The 17,607-nt window shown below is 44.8% G+C and overlaps 4 non-coding genes across 4 annotated transcripts; 1 reads left to right on the top strand and 3 right to left on the bottom strand.

Annotated features, from left to right (window-relative positions):
* The first annotated feature begins 1,436 nt into the window (after nt 1–1,436).
* TRNAL-CAA (transfer RNA leucine (anticodon CAA)) lies at nt 1,437–1,547 on the top strand. Its single transcript has 2 exons — nt 1,437–1,474; nt 1,502–1,547. It is a non-coding gene; the product is annotated as a tRNA-Leu (tRNA).
* A 195-nt stretch (nt 1,548–1,742) lies between these two features.
* TRNAL-CAG (transfer RNA leucine (anticodon CAG)) lies at nt 1,743–1,825 on the bottom strand. Its single transcript has one exon. It is a non-coding gene; the product is annotated as a tRNA-Leu (tRNA).
* A 536-nt stretch (nt 1,826–2,361) lies between these two features.
* TRNAQ-UUG (transfer RNA glutamine (anticodon UUG)) lies at nt 2,362–2,433 on the bottom strand. The gene has a single exon. It is a non-coding gene; the product is annotated as a tRNA-Gln (tRNA).
* Nucleotides 2,434–7,635: 5,202 nt separating this feature from the next.
* TRNAS-UGA (transfer RNA serine (anticodon UGA)) lies at nt 7,636–7,717 on the bottom strand. The gene has a single exon. It is a non-coding gene; the product is annotated as a tRNA-Ser (tRNA).
* Nucleotides 7,718–17,607: the final 9,890 nt, after the last annotated feature.

Below are 17,607 nucleotides of genomic sequence, written 5' to 3'. Positions count from 1 at the left end.
CCGCAGCAAAACCGCGGCAAATCCGCCCTGTGTGACCCCAGCCTTATAGAACTTGTCATATGAGTCATGCAGCGAAGTCAGATCCCCATATACATAATTTATTTTGGTTAAGCGGAGCAACATAGCAGAAGCATTTCAGGAAATGCTTCTGTAAAAGCCCTAAACTTAAGGCCCATTTAGACACAACGATTATCGCTCAAAAAGCAATCTTTTGAGCTATAATCGTTGTGTCTAACTGCACTGACATTGTGCAGTTTTCGTTAAGCTGTCGCTCATCATTGTCGTTTTTTAGCAGGATACAGCTGATACTATTGTTTCAGCCGTATCCCGCTCCCTGAACACAGGCTGGGTATGAAGAACAGAGCGGTCCAGCTCTGTTCTCCATACCCCGCTCTGAGCGCTCGGCTGTATAACAGCCGGACGCACCGAGCAGATAACAGCTGGATGCAGAAGACAAGCGGGGACACCCCACTTGTCTTCTGCATTCTCATTCGCAGCACTCGGCTGTATAACAGCCGGGCGCTCAGAGCGGGGAACAGCTGGATGCAGAAGGCAAGCGGCCCCACTTGTCTTCTGCATCCTCCGCTCGCAGCGCAAGGTGATCGCTCAATGTTTGAGCGATCATCTTGCGCTGTAAATAACACTACGATTATTGCTCAAAAGACATCCTTTGAGCGAAAATCATTGTGTCTAAATGGACTTTAAGCCCTAGCTGCATAAAAAAAAACAAAAAAAAAAAACTTCATTACAAAATTACAATACAATAATCCCGAGCTCCATGGCTCAGCAAATCAGAGCCAGCGCTCAATAAACCAATCGCAGCCATTCAATGAACTAAAGACAAGTGCCAGAGGTGAAGAGGAGACACGTGCTGGAGATGACAGCATCTCATAGGGGATGTATTATTATTATTATTATTTTTTTTTTACTATAGCTAGGGCTTATATAACAAGCCCCACCCCACGTGCACAAAAATGCTCCGCGCCGGCGAGCATAGTTGTGCATACGAATGTCTGAAACCGCCCTAATACTGTTTTCAATGTTATGTGTCTATTTTGTATAAGGAAGGCTCAAATTCCCAAAGGACCGGAGTTTCTAATAAAGCGCCATTCAGTGTATATTATGCCTGTAAATAATGGAGATGCTTGGCTTTCACACAGGAACAACACTGTGAGCCCTTCTAACAATTCTTGTGTTCCACTCATCAGTAATTGCATTTGTTTATTGTATTTGCTTATTTAAAAAATAAATCAATTTAAAAAAAGCAAATAATCAATATCATGCTTTAACCATATAATATCTGCAGTGAGGCGGTGATCAAACACAGTTGGAGAATTACATGTAGCCCATAATAGATTTAACAAGACCACTAAAAACGCTATCACACTGCACTGTGTAAAACACATTACTGCTTCTCCACCGAAGTGACATCAGGTGTCAGGATGGCCGAGCGGTCTAAGGCGCCAGACTCAAGATGCAAGTCTTCCCTAAAGCTTGGGTGTTCTGGTCTCCGAATGGAGGCGTGGGTTCAAATCCCACTTCTGACACATCTTTTTTTTGCCCCGTTTTAAACTTCTCCTTTTACAACAAACATTATTTATTTACATATAACTCCAGATGCAGTCCGCAAGATTTCTGTAGATAGAAACACTTAATCCCTGAAAAATTTATTATTAATTGCAGAGGAATACTCCAACCGCCGATGATAAAGAGATATAAATGACACAGCATGGAAAAGAATATGTCAGAAGTGGGATTCGAACCCACGCCTCCAGAGGAGACTGCGACCTGAACGCAGCGCCTTAGACCGCTCGGCCATCCTGACACTGAGGTACTAATACACAACATATCCATAAACAGCATAAATACACACGTGAATGCTGATTGTATTTCCACTGTATTATTCATTTCATACACGACATAACTGCCGGCTATACAGTGAATACACATTAGAAGTAAAACCACTCCTGTTCTCGGCCAACATAATCCTCGTTAGGAGAGAGGAGTAGGAACACCCCCTCCCCCGCCTGTCACGTGGTAGACTAAGGTTCAATTTCCTGTCAGGGTGGCGTGTTATTTCGGATTTCTATATTTACGATTAAACGCTATTAATTGTGACGTCATCAGATTCAGAAGCGGTATTCCTTTTAAATCACTCAATTTAACAATCTCTATGTTTACAATAAAATATAAATTGTATGTTTATTGTAGACAGTTACAATGAAAACAGCATATGGATTATATATAAAATGTTTTAATTAAATGTATACACTTTAATGCAAAGTACGTCGCGCAGTAATTGAAATAAATAATTTGGTCAACTGCAGAAAGTACAATCAGATAAAGAGTTTTAAAAAATTCAGGTCCCACCGAGATTTGAACTCGGATCGCTGGATTCAAAGTCCAGAGTGCTAACCATTACACCATGGAACCTCTACATACAAAGCCCTTCTGCAAAAATCCTGAAACACTGATTGACTATTCAGCATGTTTCCCAATTTGGTGAATGCAGCTGAAACTTTGATTATGGGCTGGTCTATCTTTTTGCATATTGCACACTAAACCAGCCCAGAACCCAAGTGCCCTCTTCCCGTGGTATTTTCTGGGGAGAGGAACAAGTTTTTTGTTTTCCAACAAGCGTGTCGCCTGTTTTTTCGGATGCGTCCCCGTTCTTCCGGGTCGGAGACTCAGAGGGTCGGGCTGATAATGTCCCTGCTGCGGGGCTCTGCCCAGACATGGGCCTTTTCCATCCCCGAGGGTTCCTCCTGCCTGCAGTCCGTGGACTCGTTTTTTCAGGAACTCGGGGGTATCTTCGACGAGCCGGACTGAGCGGGGTTGGCGGTTTCGCGGTTGCTGGCGTTGCACCAGGGGTCGCTCTGTGTGGAGGATTATTGCTCCAACTTCAGACGCTATGCAGGGGATACTGCATGGAACGATAGCGCTCTGAAGGACGTCTTTTTGCAGGGCCTCTCGGATGCGGTAAAAGACCTGTTGATTTCCCATCCCATTCCCGGGTCCTTAAGGGAGGCCATGGAGCTAGCGGTGAAGGCAGATAGGAGGCTCAGGTCTAGGAAGCAGGATAGACAGGCCCATAGGGTCAGGGAGGTCATTTGTCCTGTTCCCTCTTCTTCCGTACCTGTCGCTGTTCCTGAGCCAATGGAGGTGGACCCGCTGGACCCCAAAGAGCGACGCCGGAGTCGTTTGGTGCATCATCTCTGCTTCTACTGCGGGAAAGCTGGACATCGGGTGATCACCTGCCCCCTGAGGCTTCAGCGCTCACAGTCCGAACCGGCGGAAGAGCTCCGAGTCCTAGGCGATTGCAGGGAGGATCGCCTAGGACTTCAGGTACTTCCTAAACTGTTGGTACCTTGTCAGGTTAGATTCCGGAATTTTTCCCGACCCGGGAAGGCGTTTATTGATTCTGGAGCAGCCGCTAACCTGATAAGCATGAGTTTCGTTAAACCTTTGATGGCAGAATTTGTGGCGCTGGAGACGCCAATTCATTTTACCAGTATTGATGCTACCCCTCTCTCTACAGGCCTGGTACAATGGAGGACCCCAGGATTACAGTTCACGGTGGGGGTTCTCCACTCGGAAGAAATGTCTTTCCTGGTTATGGAAAAAATGTCGGTTGATGTGGTGCTTGGTATGCCCTGGTTGGCACTGCACAACCCCCAATTTGATTGGTCCACCCGGGAATTGACTCATTGGGGATCATCCTGTCATAATCACCTGTCTACCATAGCTGTGTGCTCCGCAGATACTGTGCTCATTCCGGAGTATTTGTCAGACTTTCAGGATGTATTCTCCAGAGAACTGTCTAAGGCTCTGCCTCCTCATAGGGAGTGGGACTGTGGTATTGATCTGATTCCCGACAGTCCCATCCCTAAGGGAGCCATTTTCAATTTGTCAGGCCATGAGCATGAAGCCCTCAAGTCCTATATCTCGGAGGCTCTGGCCAACCGACATATCCGGCTGTCCAGGTCCCCTGCTGGGGCAGGTCTCTTCTTTGTAGAGAAGGCCGGTACAGTAAGGCCTTGTGTGGATTATCGGGCCTTGAATAAAATAACAGTGAAGAACCAGTGCTCCTTGCCCCTAATTCCTGACTTGTTGAATCAGGTGGTAGGGGCCCACTGGTTCTCCAAACTGGACTTGCGGGGGGCTTACAATTTAATTCGGATTAGAGAGGGAGATGAATGGAAAACGGCGTTCAACACCCCGTTAGGACACTTTGAATGTCTGGTCATGCCTTTCGGACTCTGTAACGCTCCCGCGGTCTTTCAGGGGTTTATGAACGCTGTCTTTCACGACTTCCTGGGGGTATTTATGGTCATCTATCTTGATGACATTCTGGTGTATTCTCCTGACTGGGATACACATGTGCAGCACCTGAGGTTGGTTCTGACCTGTTTGCGCGAGTACCAACTTTTTGTCAAGTCAGAGAAATGTACTTTTGGTTCCAAAAAAGTATCTTTCCTTGGTTATGTGATTTCACCCACAGAGATTCAGATCGAGTCTGATAAAGTAGCTGCAATCTCCTAATGGGTCAGACCAGACAACCTTAAGGCTCTCCAGCGGTTTTTAGGTTTTGCAAATTTTTACCGCAAATTCATTAGAAACTACTCTGTTATTGCTCAACCCCTGACCGACCTGACTAAGAAGGGGGCCGAGTTGGTAAAATGGTCGCCGGCAGCCCTTGAGGCCTTTAGTCAGCTAAAGAGGGCATTTACGACTGCCCCGGTGCTAATACAGCTGGACGCACAACTACCTTTTTTCATTGAGGTAGATGCGTCTGAGGTGGGGACAGGAGCAGTATTGTTGCAGGAGGTCAGTGGGAGATCTGGGTATAGCCCATGCGCGTTCTTCTCGCGGAAGTTTAATTCAGCAGAACGCAACTACGACGTAGGTAACCGTGAATTACTGACTATCAAATGGGCTTTGGAAGAGTGGCGACACCATCTTGAGGGTGCTAGACACCCAATTACCGTGTATACTGATCATAAGAATCTGGTATATCTCGCCAATGCTAAAAGACTCACAGCTCGTCAAGCCAGGTGGGCATTGTTCTTCGCCAGGTTTAATTTCATCGTGACATATATCCCAGGGGAGAACGTGAAGGCGGACGCCCTATCACGGAGTTTCGGGGTGCTGGAAAGTGAGACTATGACTCCCGAGAATATCTTGGCACCTGGTGTGGTGGTGGCAGCTGTAGAGTCTAACTTCGTCCCCCAACTACAGAATGCCCAGCAGGACGCTCCTTCGGGGGTGCCGGAGGGCAGATGGTTTGTGCCAGAGACCTTACGTCTTCGAGTCATGGACGAATCTCACTCGTCGGTTCTCGCAGGGTTTCAGGGGACCCTGGATCTTTGTTCCAGACACTTCTGGTGGCCAGGCATGGCTCAGGAGATCCGCAACTTTGTTAGGGGATGCTCGGTCTGTGCCCGCAACAAGAGTCGACGGCGTCCTCCGGAGGGTCCCCTGAGACTGCTACCGGTTCCTTCCAGTCCATGGTCGCAGTTATCGGTAGACTTTATCACTGATCTACCAGAATCCCAGATGTGCACTACTATCTTAGTGGTGGTCGACCGGTTCTCAAAGATGGCACATTTTGTGGCGTTAAAGAAGCTACCTTCGGCAAAAGAATTTGCCAAGATTTTTGTAACAGAAATAATTCGCCTACATGGAGTTCCCCAAAATATTGTATCTGATCGCGGGGTTCAGTTTGTGTCGCAGTTTTGGCGTGCCTTCTGAAGAAACCTGGGAACGTCGCTTTCCTTCTCGTCAGCATTCCACCTGCAAACTAATGGTCAGACTGAGCGGAAGAACCAAGATTTAGTGCAATATTTACGGTTATTTGCTAGCGAAAAGGCTCATCAGTGGGCAGAGTTCCTGCCATTGGCAGAGTTTGCACTAAACAACCGCCCTTGTTCTTCCACTGGGGTATCTCCATTCTTTTGTGTATACGGTCAGCATCCTCGTTTTCTTACAGCAATACCTACTCCTTCGGTCTGTCCGGCAGCGGATGTCGCCACAGATACGCTTCGGGGAGTATGGGAAGAGGTACAGAAAAACTTGGAGGCAACGGGGACTCGTATGCAGTTGCGTAGTGGGAAGAGTCTGTCTGTATCTGAACCGTACAGGGTGGGACAGAAGGTATACCTGTCTTCTAGAAATCTCAAATTGAGGGTCCCATCCTTGAAGGTAGCGCCACGTTACGTGGGTCCGTTTGTCATCACACGGGTGGTAAACCCGCTCGCCTACGAACTGGGTTTGCCAACTACATGGAGGGTTCACAGGGTGTTCCATAAGTCTTTATTGAAACCTTTTGTCCCTTTGGTTCTCAAGCGTTGCTCAGCCTATCAATGCAGCGCTCAATGAACCAATGCGATGGCTGTGAATGGTTCCTCGAACGCTGCAAAGCCATCGCGTTGTGGAGGTGGAATTTATGAATTGGAAAATCAATGCAGTGCCTGATGAGCCAATCACCGCCATTGCATTGGTTCATCGAGTGCTGCATTGATTGGCTGAGCAGCAGTCGAAGAACCAATCAATGCAAGAGGATTGCCAGAAGCATGTCGGAGCTCAGAAGAGCAGCAGGAGGGATCTGGACTGAGCCTGCTTGGTAATGTATTCTTTTTTTAATGTAATGCAGCTAGGGATTATTTTCAGGGTAGGGCTTATATTTCAAGCCTCCCCAAAAAAAAGGGTAGGGTTTATTTTCGAGGAAACAGGGCAGTAGGAATAACGGAAACATGGCTTACTAGTCACTAATCCCCAGTCACTCACTTAAGACACAGCACATGTTAGAATACCGTACACTTAGAATACAGCACACACACTCACTCGGCTCGCATGCGCACCTGTGTTTGCTTTATATAGCACTTTTCTGTAATATTTCTGCTCCTTCTCTGTTTGGATGACATTACCGCAGCAGACCAAAGAGGCAAAAGCAAAATTTGAAGGGGTTTTCCAGAATTGAACTATTGCTAAATTCTCAAGTTTGATCATCAACAGTAGATTGCTGGCAGTCTGCCAACCAGTACCCCAGACAATCAGCTTTTTACCAGAGCTGCTATGTGCCACCACAGTTCCATACACTCGGCAGAGGCCAGAATGGTACTGTAGGCAAAGTTCTATTAGGGAACTGTGGCTGTAGTACCATTCTGAACCACTGCAGTGTACAGAACTGTGTGTTTCTGGCAGCTCTGAACACCAGAATAGTGGCTTGCAGTCGTCCTAGTCAGCAGACCTCTGCTAATCCACTATGGTATTGATGGCCTGTCTTGATCAATAGTCAAATTCCAGAAAAATCCTTTAAATCAGCAAGCTATATGGCACGGCTTCCACATGGTTTTCTTATTCTTAGAAAAACAATTGCAGTCATTATTTATTGATATAATTTAAGCACACATTAGAACCCGTCAAGATTGCCAATAGAAGCAGTGACACCTACAGGAATGCATAGGCAAAAATAAAATTTTAATGAAGAGATGCGTATGAGCAGGGTAGATTTATAGCCTACTTTTTACCTAATTTCAACATGTTGAAACATATAGCAGCAAGGACATGTTGAAACATATAGCAGTTCTTCTGGACTTGATTTTGCTAAAGTTGTATTCTTTACTAAAAGATGCACGTAGTCGGCAGGATTCGAACCTGCGCGGGGAAACCCCAATGGATTTCAAGTCCATCGCCTTAACCACTCGGCCACGACTACATAACATGGTAGCCATTTCCTTTAACTGGTCAGGTGACATACCTATTCATTATTCATCTGTGCTATAGAACAAATGTAAAATGTTTTTGTTCTTCAGTCACAAACGTAACATATTAAACATTACAGTAACTTGTAAGAATTTATATACAAAGTAGTACCTAGCTATATCAGGTGGTTAATGCATAAGGGTTTCCACAGACGAGCATATGCATAAATAAGCTCGCTGCTACGGAGTGTATTTGCGCATAAACAAGTCCAAAGAATTTTTTTTTTCTGCAGTTCAAACTCTGCGCTGTTGCACATGCAGAAAAAAAATGAAAGGTAGGGCAAGGCCTATCTTTTCTCGCATGTAGAAATATCATGCAAGAAAAACGCTCATGAGAACGAAACCATTGAAATCATTCACCAATACATAAAAGGTATCAGTTATACACACTATTCACATAAATAATGCTGCTACGAACTGTATAAGGAAAACAAAGGTTTTGTACCATGTAGAGCAAAATGTGATTGTTCACAGCAAGAGAAACCAAGTAATCTTGTAGATATGATACCTTCTAATGGCTAACAAAAATACATGATGTTAATGTGAGCTTCCGAACCAACGAAGGGTTCTTCTTCCGGCTTAAATGGAATAGATCTGGAGAGGCATGGATATTTATACAAACCAACAGTAATTCAGGGACCATAAAACCTTTACTCCCTTATCAGTGTCTGGTTAAAAATGTTTCTGTTTCTGTAGCACTAGTTCCATGAAGTGCAAACCAATCACATCCATATCTGTGCCTTGTCATAAGTATGTGTGTATAAATATGCATGCCTCTTCGGATTTATTTCATTTAAGCCTGAAGAAGAGCCCGAGAGGTTCGAAAGCTCGCATTAACATCATGTATTTTTGTTAGCCATTAAATGGTATCATATCTGCAAGATTATGTGGTTCTTCTTGCTGGGAACAATCACATTTTGCTACATACTATCACATACATGAAGATGTTTTGTACCGTAAACATAAATAACTCCGGGAAGATATATATGTGAAGGAAATGAATATGGGGGTTTCTATGTGTGGAAATACAGGGTGGGAAAAACAAATGTCCAATACTAAAAGGAGTTTGCTATAGGCAACCAAATTTAACAGAATCCACTTAAACGTTTACTAAGAGCTTATTCAGCGAGCTGTATTTGTGATCCGTGTGCTCTCTCTGTATTTCATGGACAGCACATGGACCCATTATAGCCAACGAGGCTATACACAAGAGGTTTTTCACATGGACTGATAGTCCATGTGAAAAAAAAACAGCAAGTCCTATTTTCCCCTGTATTACGAATAATACATACTATTACTGTTGCCCATGTAGATTGGACATCACATAGACGGTGTCTGTAAGCTGTCCCATGCAAGATGCTCAAGAGCAATACGCATACAGTTGAGTGAAACTGGCTTAAGGCAAATAGATCAGTTGGCAAATCTCAATGAGGTGGTTATTACGGGGGACTTTAACTACCCAGATGTAAACTGGGAAAAATGAAACCTGTGGATCTCATGAAGTAAGCAGATTTTTGTCAATAACTAAACATAATTACCAATACCAGCTGGTATAGGAGCTAACTATGAGAGGGACCTTTTAGACTTAGGCCTCATGTCCACTTGCACGCACAGATTCCACTGCTGAATCCCGCAGCAGAATCCAGCCGTACCCGCAGACATGGACAGGAAAATACATTTTCTTACCTGTCCAGATCCAGTGTGGGTCTCCTCCGTGCCAGCTGGATCTTCTTTCTTCAGCACAGCGGATGTGTCCGGAAGCATTGGGAACGTTGCGGACGCATGCGCAGTGCAATTTAAAAAAGAAAAAAAATCTCCTGCTTTCCCGTTGTGCCGTGGCAGGTCCACAGTGTCAGCTGTGGCTGTGCTGCGGATCGGACAGCTTCCATTGACTTCAATGGAAGCTGTCCCGCGGGATCCGCAGAAAAATGGAGCATGCAGCGATTTCTTCCCGCGTGTGTGATCCGCATGCCAGGAATAAAAAAAAAAACCACATCCACATACTTAAAATTGTTTTGCGGTTGCTAATGCATTCCTTTGGGCGGCTTGATTTGCAGATCTCCCGCGCGGGTTCCGCAAATCAAATCCGCCCGTGGACATTGGGCCTTAATAGTATAAAGATTGTCTGAGTTATTTAAAAAAATATGTTAATGCAAAAAATGTCACAAAACAAGGCATACTGATCTGTTTGATCCACGCCGCTCTGGTCCTACTGCTGCAGCCATAAATCACTGAGACCAGTGATTCGCTACAGTAGTAAAGTGGCATATACAGAACGTCACCATTGCAGCCAAGTAAACAAAGCCCAGCTTGAAGGACTGGGATGGCAGTGGGGAATTGAACAGGTGTGTATAACTTATTATTTTTTAGTTTTATGTCATTCCTTGTTTTTACACTTGACAGAATCACAAGGGTGCCCGTTTAGGGGCACCTAATAAGCATAATACACAGTTGAGTCATTATTATGACCACCTCCTACTTTCGACATTGGCAGCGCGTAACCCATGAAGGAAATGAGGTGTTGTGGGTTGACTTGCTGGGTATATAAGGTAGGCTGTCTTCTCACATTTCACTTATTGCTGTCATGGGTAAAAGGGGCAATTTATCAGATTTGCAAAAAGGAAAGCTTATTGGCTTTCGGGCCAATGGTGCAGTATTTCTCAAACAGCAGGGTTTGTGAACTGTTCGCGTGCTGCTGTGGTAAAAGTGTATTGTGAGTGGACAAATGGCATCATTGGGAATAACTGATGTGGAAACTGCGGAGCACATCAGTTATTATAATGTGCCAATTATGTGAGGGGTGAATGTTGGCTATGAAGGTGCGCGAGGGCTGACTGATACTGTGGAGTAGATCACAATGAAAATGAACCATCAGGCTACCAGACTGCATTTGGGTCTCCCAAGCAGATGGTCACTGCACCTACGCTAACAAAGGTGGCACACTGTGGTTATTCTGGATATTAGCTGGTAATCATAATTTCCATTAAAGAACACAATGGCTTGATACTGTCAAAGCTGATGCTGGCATGGATATCACACAACTGAAATAAGCAGTGCAAAACCCAAAAAAACATGAAGGGAGCTCGCCTTTAGGGTCGCCGAGGGTCGTGAAGCATAACAGCTAACAACAACAACAAACATAATAATGTGCACTTTTTTGGTCACTCCATCTCCAAAACAAGATTTAATAAAAATCGATTAAAATGTCATATATACACCAAAATAGTACCAATAGAAATTACACAACTTGCCGCAAAAAACGAGTGCTCACACAAGCCCTTCGACAAAAAATTAAAAAGGCTTTGGCGGTTCAGAAATGGTGGCGTCACGTTACTTTACTACAGTCAATTCTATCCTGACTAATTAGGGTTAATATCATTTGTCCTGACTAGTTCAAGTTAATTTGTCCTGCAGCTGTTAGCTGAAGTAATGGCTGTTGATTGACAGCTCTGTTAGCCATTCAGCTTCTTCCCTTTCCCTATATAATCCAGCTTTTTCTGGATGGAAGTACTGGTTACATTTCAGTATTTCTGGTGATGGCAGTGTGCTCAATTTACTTGTCTGTCTGGCTTCTGGTTACTTCCCTGTGTTCTGTTTTGTATAATGTGTTTTCTCATCTTTTACTTGTTGTCAGTTACTGTTTGTCCTCAGTTTCTGTACTCTGGTTCCCCTTTGATTTTGAACCAGGCCTCATGCAAGTAGAGGGGTTGTCCCTTTTGGGATGGGTTTTGAGCTTCACTAGGACACGATGTGGGGCATCGTTTGCCCAACAGTTTGTGCCATGTAAATGGGGCTTTAGAATACAGCATGCACATTAAGCTCGCACAATCACTTTTGTTTGCATTATATATGATGTATCTCCTCCTATGTTTATAAATGACACAAAGTCCCACAGATGCAATTTGTTAGACCTTGATTGGCTAACTCCGCCCTTAATCACCTGTGTAAAGCAATGGAGAATGAAACCAACAATGTTTAACAATACACCTCCTCGGTACAACATATTTAATGTCTAGGAAAAAAGAAACAATATAGCTACAATAAATAAGCTTGAAGATTACTAGGACTAGGATATAAATACAAATCTAATAGGGAAAGTTGCACTCAGCAATGTCCACTAATCTTAAGTCACACACTAAGGCCAAATGCACACGGCCGGGTCGGATTCCGACTGCGAGATCTTGCAGTGGAATCGGACCCTGTTACCCCTGTGCACCTGTTCTCTTCTCTCCGCCTCACATGCTCAGTGCAGAGAATGACGTGCCACGGGACGGACAGCTTCCATCGACAGCAATGGAAGCTGTCCATGCAAGGCTTCCCCCTGCGATGCTGTGCTTTTTTTTTTTTTTCCAGTTGATTTCCGCTTGTGGGCATGGTAAAGTGTTTTGGCTTAACATGTCTATGAGCAGTATTTGCTGCAGGATCCAGAAGTGAGTGCCCGCTCTGGATTCCGCAGAGCATTGGGCCTAAGGCCAGACTCGCATGAAAGATCCGGATTCCGCATGCGGGTTCCCGCAGCAGAATCTGGCTGCGACCCAGGCCAGCGACACCGCGTACCTGCTATTTCTGTACTGCGGATGACCGCGGACGCTTGCTGTCGGTCATGTGCAGTACACATCTTTTTTTTACAATAGTTTTTTTCACGTGCCATTGCTAGGCAATGACGTGAGTATCCACAGCCCATCCACAGTGTCAATTGCGGATGGGCTGCGGGTCGGACGGTCTCCGTTGACTTCAGTGGATGCTGTCCACATGGAGTCCGCAACAAACTAGAGCATGCTGCGATTTTCTTCAGCTCATGGAATACGCAATTTGTTTCCATGAGTGTGAAGGAAAAAGCGAATTTTACATACATTTCAATGCAAGCCATTTGCTGCAGATTCTCCGTGTGATGCCGACAACGGATTCCGCTATAGAAGGGCTCCTTCACACGGACGTGTAATGAGTATTTTGCGAGCCAAAACCAGGAGCCGGTCCAAAATATGAAAGAAATGCTAATCTTTCTAGTATACTTTCTCTCTGTATGTCCAACTCCTGGCTTTGGCTCAAAATCCTGATGAAAAATACACCCGTTTAAAGGAGCCCGAAATCTGTTTGTGTGAGGCCGGCTTAAGAAACAGCATATTTTAGAATACAGCAGGCACACTTGTTTTTGTTTGCTTTATATAACTCTCAGGGCACCTTTACACTGGCGTGAAAACCTTGTGAGATTTGTGCATTGCGAGATGCACAAATCTCACACAAATATGAACCCCATTCTTTTGAATGGGTTCATTCACATTAGTGATGTTTTCCTGCATGGCACCGGGATGCGATGCAAGAAATACATTGCAGCATTTCCTATCTAGCTGCGAGATCGCCTATACTCTCCAATGGAGCCGGCGGCAGCAGCACACCCCATTGAAATCAATGGGAGAACTTTGTGATCCCATGCCATTATCCTTTGTCGCGGTGGGGATTCCTTTCATCCCCAAAGTGATGCAAGGCTGTTTTCACATGAAAATGCCTCTCATCAAAGGGGCTTTCACATGGCCCAATATTGCGCTTGCCAGTGTGAAGGAGCCCTTATCTGTAATACTCCTGCTCCTCTTTTGTTTTGAAAGGAGGTTTTGCAAAACACCATTGATTGTCTGTTCGCTGTCTGTAACATCAGGTCCTCTATTTATCTCAAACTGAATCTTTCAAGAACTGAACTTCTTGAATTTCTGTCATCTACTAACTGACCTAATCCTGATTTTTCCATTTCAGTGTGTGGTGCTACCCTAACTCCTAGGCAGCACATGTTCGGAGAGGGAAAACATGTGCAAACTTTCACAGACGTACCCCTGGCAACAGCGGTATTTGCACTGCAGTGCTAAAACACAGCACTTAAGTCTCCCGCTAAACCACAGCCATGCCAATAAAGCCGCTTATAACTGGGCCTCAATCTTATCTATGCAGCAAGCCAGACCGAGGAGGGGGGCAGCGGAATGATGGCAGTCACGGTGGCATGGCTGCTGCTCTCCGATGGAAAAACGTGGCCTGGTGCGGCGTTGCACAGTGGTAAATGGCAGTTCTTACTTAAGGTGCTACCTGTGGAGTCGGAAAGAGAAAGGTATTGTTTGTCATGACGCCAGTCCATATACAGGTAGGGATCCATTCCGAACAAAAATAATAATTTACAAAAAGTGGAGAACAAAACAAAAATGAGGGTAGTAGTCCTCGCCTCTGGAGAGTGTAGTGTGGTACCTCAGTGCAGATGTTGTAGATGGTGGGTAGGAACTCCAGGAAGCAGGATTAGATGGTAAAACACTTTTAACTCTTTATAAGCTGGGAGCGAGGGAGTTCTTTACTTTGCAGCAGTTACACAACTTGACTTATATTTAATTGAGCAGATGATAATTGAGATACAGAAACACTTTTCTTGTATTTAAGAATTTAGGGTTGAATTTCCCCTTCTTATCCTCCTGACTTTACACTCCAGCTTCACTTCTGTGGCCTTGACTATTCAGATTTACTTGCTTCTTTCTTGCTTATTCCCACTATCTTCTTGCTACTGTTTCTTCTGACTGAACTTCTCCCTTTCTCTACCTCCTCTCCTCTGCTGACTCTCTGTCAAAAAAGCATAACTTGGCTTTGGTACTCACACTTGATGTTCCTTCTACTGGTTGAGGCGACGTGACATTCACTCACAAGGCACAGGAGCTGGAAGGTTTCTGCAGGCACCCACAGTGCAGCGTTGCATTCTTGAAACCGTTGCATGACCCTTTTCCTTAAAATCAGGAAGATTCGCTTACACCTCTTGTGGCGTATAATAGCCGTCTCCTGGGATAACATTAATAGCAATACTGAGAATAATAAAGATAAAACGCATCATAGGCTGAAGAAATGATACGCACAGTATGTCATTTTTTAGCCTTCCATAACTATATATCTATATATGCATACATCCATATATTTAGCTAGATATCCATAAAAATATATATCGCTATATATGTATTTCTATATATTTATATAGATATTTATCTATACACAGAGACAGATAGACTGACTGTATGCAATAACCCTGGATGTCTGACAGTTAAAGCTGCATCGTGATGTCATTAAGGCTCTATTATGACACAAACAGCTTGGAACCATAAATACTACAGCACGGCAGTAGAGATGAGCGAACGTGTCCGTTACGGACACATCCGCACCCGGACACCCGCTTTGCCGAACACTGCAGTGTTCGCGCGTAAGTGTCCGGGTGCCGCCGGGGGGCGGGGAGATGCGCGGCGGCGCGGGCGGCAGTAGCGGGGAACAGGGGGGAGCCCTCTCTCTCTCCCTCTCCCCCCCACTCCCCGCCGCACCCCCCCGCGCTGCCACGGCGGCCCCCGAACTTTTTCGCCCGAACACTGAAGTGTTCGCAAGGTTCGGTGTTCGGGCGAAAAAGGGGCGGAGCCGAACGTGTTCGCTCATCTCTACACGGCAGCCATTTACAGTCAGTCTCCATTGGAGATTGAAGTGGGCAAACATGTACTAGGCTATCTTCCCAAGAAGCTGCAGCGGCCAGATAAATTGGATGTTCCACTGAACGGCTATTTTATTCAGCCCGTAAGGGGGAAGCGGTGGCCTACAAAATCTGATTGGTCGCTGCTGCTGCCGCCATTTTTTAAAAAGGTACGCTCAGTTCTTTCATGGAGAACAAGAAGGTAGGTACTTACAATTCAGGTAGGTAGGTTCAGTTCTTGGAGGTTGGGGAATGCTTATGGGCAAGGCCTTATGTCTGATCATATTGGCTGCTTTGTGGTTTTGCCTTAAACTCTACCTACCGCAAGCAGATGCTCAGTGGATACAAAGCTGCAAGCTGGGGAAAACCCCTAGAGTAATCCGCAGCAGGCAGGCAGGCAGGCAAAAGTGTAAATAGCGGGATTGGTTAGCTCCGCTAAAATTCTTGCTTGTACCTGAAAAAGGTTTCGCCTGCAACCCGGCCTTCTACTGGTTTTGGCGACGTGACATTCACTTACAAGGCACAGTCCCTGGCAGGTTTCTGCGGGCACCCACAATACAGCGTTGCAGTCTTCAAACCTGTGCAGAACTCTTTTCCCTAAAATTAGCAAGATTCGCTTAAACCTCTTGTGGTGTATTATAGCCTTCTCCTGGGATGACATTCATAGCGATACTAAGAATAATAAAGATAAAAAGCATCATAGGCTAAAGAAATTATACGGACAGTACGTCATTTTTTTTAGCCTTCCATAACTATATATCTATATATGCATGCATCCATATATTTAGCTAGATATCCATAAAAATCTATCGATATATATGTATTTCTATATATTTATATAGATATTTATCTATACACAGAGACAGCTAGATATGTGAGGGTATATATATATATTGCCATATGTGTTTTTCATGCTTTTATACCTGTATGCAAGTTTTATTCAATTCCAAATGAGAAAAAACTTTAATACTTCGCCTTACATCAGATATCCCAAGGCTGAGAGAGATGTTCTAAGAAATTCAGAGAAGATACGGAACCAGACACAAGGCCGCATGTACTTGGCCGATTTCCCAGAAGCGCTGGAACAAGATATCAAGATGTTCAAATGTACATGACTGTTATATGATTTTCACTGTCTCAGTCCGCAAATCCGGACTGCCCATATATGGTTATGAGCCCATCACCCCCTAGTGGTGAGAGGGCAGAGGGTATAAGATCTCATGTAATCTGTAATAAAGTGCGCAGTTTTTTCTCCCGTGTGAGGAGCTAGACCAGACTCCTGTGTGTGGTGTCTCTTCTTACGGCCGGCAACGGGGCAAGTGGGGTGGGCCGGATTGGTGCTGTACTTAGAATTTTAACCCTCATAAATGGCGCAACCAACTGGGGCGGTAAAATCGGAGCTTACAGCGCAATTCACCCGGATCCACGCTACTGAGAAACCGTCCTACTGCAAACCGAGCCTGATCAACTCACTTAGAACTCCAGGTAAGACAAACATATATTTATGTTGTGTTTTACACTGCGAAGTCTTGCAGCAGGAGGGACTATCTGTGGTTTGTGACCGGACGGGTTGGGTTAAGAGTTCTACACGGTAACTCGTGTGGGCTCCGGGTTTGCCTTCATGGACCACTGACCGTGATATGCGCACCAATGGCTCACCCAGAAACTAGTCTGTAGTTTATTTGTACTTTGAAGTCCGTAGCGTTTTAGCGATAGTGGAGATTGGTTGATTGTTTGTTGTATCTGCAGAATTTTTTTTTCTCTTACTTTTCATTTAATCTCACAAGAGAAGGGACCCTCAGGTTAGTTTAGTTAGTTGTTAATGGTTTAGCAGAGAGGGATGCATTTTGTGAGATGTCTCATAGAAAGAAGGGACTCTCGGTCGGTTTGCCTTATATATGGGGCTAGCGATTTGATTTCAGAGAGATGCATTTTTATGGGACTGGTTCCATAAGGAGAAGGGACCCTCGGTTGTCTGCCGGTATATAAGGGGCTGACAATTTGAAAATTAAGAGGGATGCATTCTATGGAGCGTGTTATTTTTTGTTGTTTTTGTTGTAATATGCGTAAGACCTTATTAAAGAAGATAGAGCCCCTCAAGGGCTGCCGCCGTGTGGATGAATTTGTAGAATGTAAGAAAACTCTAATGAAAATGTGTGACACCGACCCGCACTGCAGATTACAAAATGGTGTCTGGGAGGAGGTCTTTAGGACCGAGAGGTGCCTTGGAAGATCAAGGTTTGCTAAAGAGAGAGACAGTCAGAGAAAGTATGTACACATTATTTGTTTAAGAAAGTATCCGTAAGTGAAATGTTGAAAAGTACAGTAAGTGATCAAGAGGGCGTCAGGAGAGTGTCTATTGAAGGTTATATT

The sequence above is a fragment of the Eleutherodactylus coqui genome, chromosome 11 (assembly GCF_035609145.1).
Source record: "Eleutherodactylus coqui strain aEleCoq1 chromosome 11, aEleCoq1.hap1, whole genome shotgun sequence".
Lineage (NCBI taxonomy): Eukaryota > Metazoa > Chordata > Amphibia > Anura > Eleutherodactylidae > Eleutherodactylus > Eleutherodactylus coqui.
This window is presented reverse-complemented; position numbering and strand designations above follow the sequence as displayed.